Source organism: Odocoileus virginianus, chromosome 33 (genome assembly GCF_023699985.2).
Source record: "Odocoileus virginianus isolate 20LAN1187 ecotype Illinois chromosome 33, Ovbor_1.2, whole genome shotgun sequence".
NCBI classification, from domain to species: Eukaryota; Metazoa; Chordata; class Mammalia; order Artiodactyla; family Cervidae; genus Odocoileus; species Odocoileus virginianus.
The window spans coordinates 26,470,640-26,473,392 of NC_069706.1; positions in this window are offsets into that span (position 1 = coordinate 26,470,640).

The following is a 2,753-nucleotide window of genomic DNA, read 5'->3' on the forward strand; positions in this document are numbered from 1 at the left end:
CACAAAGATATTGAGACTATGAGGCATGTTTTAAAAGGAAATATTATATATGGGAATAGCACTTTGCTATATAAAGAAAGCTGATGAGCTATATAAAGAAAGCTTTGCTATATAAAGAATATGAGTGCATAAGAACTGATGCTTTTGAACTGTGGTGTTGGAGAACACTCTTGAGAGTCCCTTGGACTGCAAGGAGATCCAACCAGTCCATGCTAAAGGAGATCAGTTCTGGGTGTTCTTTGGAAGGACTGATGTTGAAGCTGAAACTCCAATACTTTGGCCACCTGATGCAAAGAATTGGCTCATTGGAAAAGACCCTGATGCTGGGAAAGATTGAGGGCAGGAGGACAAGGGGACAACAGAGGATGAGATGGTTGGATGGCATCACCGACTCAATGGACATAGGTTTGGGTGAACTCCGGGAGCTGGTGATGGACAGGGAGGCCTGGCGTGCTGCGGTTCATGGGGTCGCAAAGAGTTGGACACGACTGAGCGACTGAACTGAACTGATAGCAAAGAGAAAAGCAAACAGAATTAAAGAATGGTTCCGTACCATGGTCTTTTCACTTGATATATCCTGAGGATTATTCCACTTTAATACATAAATTTACCTCATTTTTTCCTCCTAATGGTAAACAGTGGTTTCTATTACAGATGATGCTATGCTCTGTGATATGGTTTACTCTGTGCATGTGTTCTCAGTCGTGTAAAACTCTGCGACCCTATGGACTGTAGCCCACCAGGCTCCTCTATCCATGTGATTCTCCAGGCAAGAATCTTGGCGTGGGTTGCCATGCCCTTTTCCAGGGGATCTTCCTGACCCAGGGATCAAACCTGCATCTCCTGCAGCTCCTGCATTGCAGGCGGATTCTTTACCACTGAGACACTGGGGATGCCCATGGTTTACTCTAGTCTACTGTATTATTTAACAGAGCAACAATGATGGGTATCACAGTGCTTTCTGGGTTTTAATTAACAGTAGACACTTACACCACTGAAAAGTGATTGTTTCTTAACTTCTTATACTTATCATCCGACTGTGTGATCCCATAGACGGCAGCCCACCAGGCTTCCCCATTCCTGGGATTCTCCAGGCAAGAACACTGGAGTGGGTTGCCATTTCCTTCTCCAATGTGTGAAAGTGAAAAGTGAAAGTGAAGTCACTCAGTTGTGTCCAACTCTTAGCGACCCCATGGACCGCAGCCTACCAGGCTCCTCCATCCCTGGGATTTTCCGGGCAAGAGCACTGGAGTGGGGTGCCATTGTATCTCAGAATTTGAAGTCAAGTAGTATAAACTTAAGATTCTCATGTTTCAGTCAGTAAAGAATCCCCCTGCAATGTAGGATACCACCTGCAATGCATGAGACCCAGGTTCAATCCCTGGGTCAGGAAGATCCCCTGGAGAAGGAAATGGCGAAAAAGGAAGGAAATGAAAAAATTCTAGAGATCTAATGTACAGCATGGTTAGTATAATTAACGATACTGTATTGTATACTTGAAATTTGCTCAAAGAATAGATCTTAAGTGTTCTTCTCCCCCCAAGACACAGACACACACACAAAACGGTAACTATGTGAGGTGATGGATATTTTAGCTTCATTGTGGTTATCATTTCACAATGTGTGTGTGTGTGTGTGTGTGTGTGTGTGTGTATCAAAACACCACATCATACACCTTAAATATATACAATTTCTATCGATATTTTCAATTTTATCTTAGAAGTTTTATAATTTTCAATTATATCTCAATAACATCTGACATCTAAAAAAGAGAATTTTTAAAAAATAGAATATCTCTGTGCTACTGCCAACTCTGGCAAGTCTGCAGAAGAAAAATTGAAAACTAGAAGTACAAGTTAACTTGTTTTTTAAAACCTAATTAATGGGTTTACTTCTCTCACATAAATCTAGAGGTGAAGTTTACAAGGTGTAGTCCCTGGGGCCCTGAGGACCCTGACTCTTTTTCAGGGGGCCATAAGGTCAACTTTTTTCTAATAATACTAATGTTAATTTGCTTTTTCCACTGTGTTAGCATTTGCATTGATGGTTCTAAAGCAATAGTCGGTAAATCTGCTGCTACTTTAATCAAGGTAGAAGTGGTGGTGGTTTAGTCACTCAGTTGTGTCCAACTCTTGCTACCCCATGGACTGTAACCCACCTGGCTCCTCTGTCCATGGGATTTCCCAGGCAAGAATACTGGAGTGGGTTGCCATTTCCTTCTCCAGGGGATCTTCCTGACCCAGGGATGGAACTCGGGTCTCATGCATTGCAGGGAGATTCTTTAATGACTGAGACACCAGGGAAGCTCAGTCAAGGTAGTGAGCATCCATAAAACATTTATACCAGGTGTGGTGGCATTCTTGAGTAAAACAAGTTATGTGGCTATGAGAAATAGTAACTCCTTATTTTATGGAATGTCAATTTCAACTGTAAAAACAACTGACAAATACTAGTTTTTTAGGCTTGGTTATTTCTAAGACAGGTTCTTGAAAATAAATGAAGTGTGCTTTGTAACAGGAAGGAAAAGAACTGAAAATACATGCTGTAAATGGCAACATTTGAGCTTTAAGTTTTTGGAGAACTTGTATCTACCATCTTGACAGCTTCCAAACACTTAACAAATTTTCCCAAAAAGATTAGTGGTGACATTAACAAATATACGTTTTTATACTTTAGAGTGAAATATGTCAGCCCTAAATAAACTAGGGTTTTCCAACCTCAGCACTGTAGACATTTGGAGCTCTATAATCCTT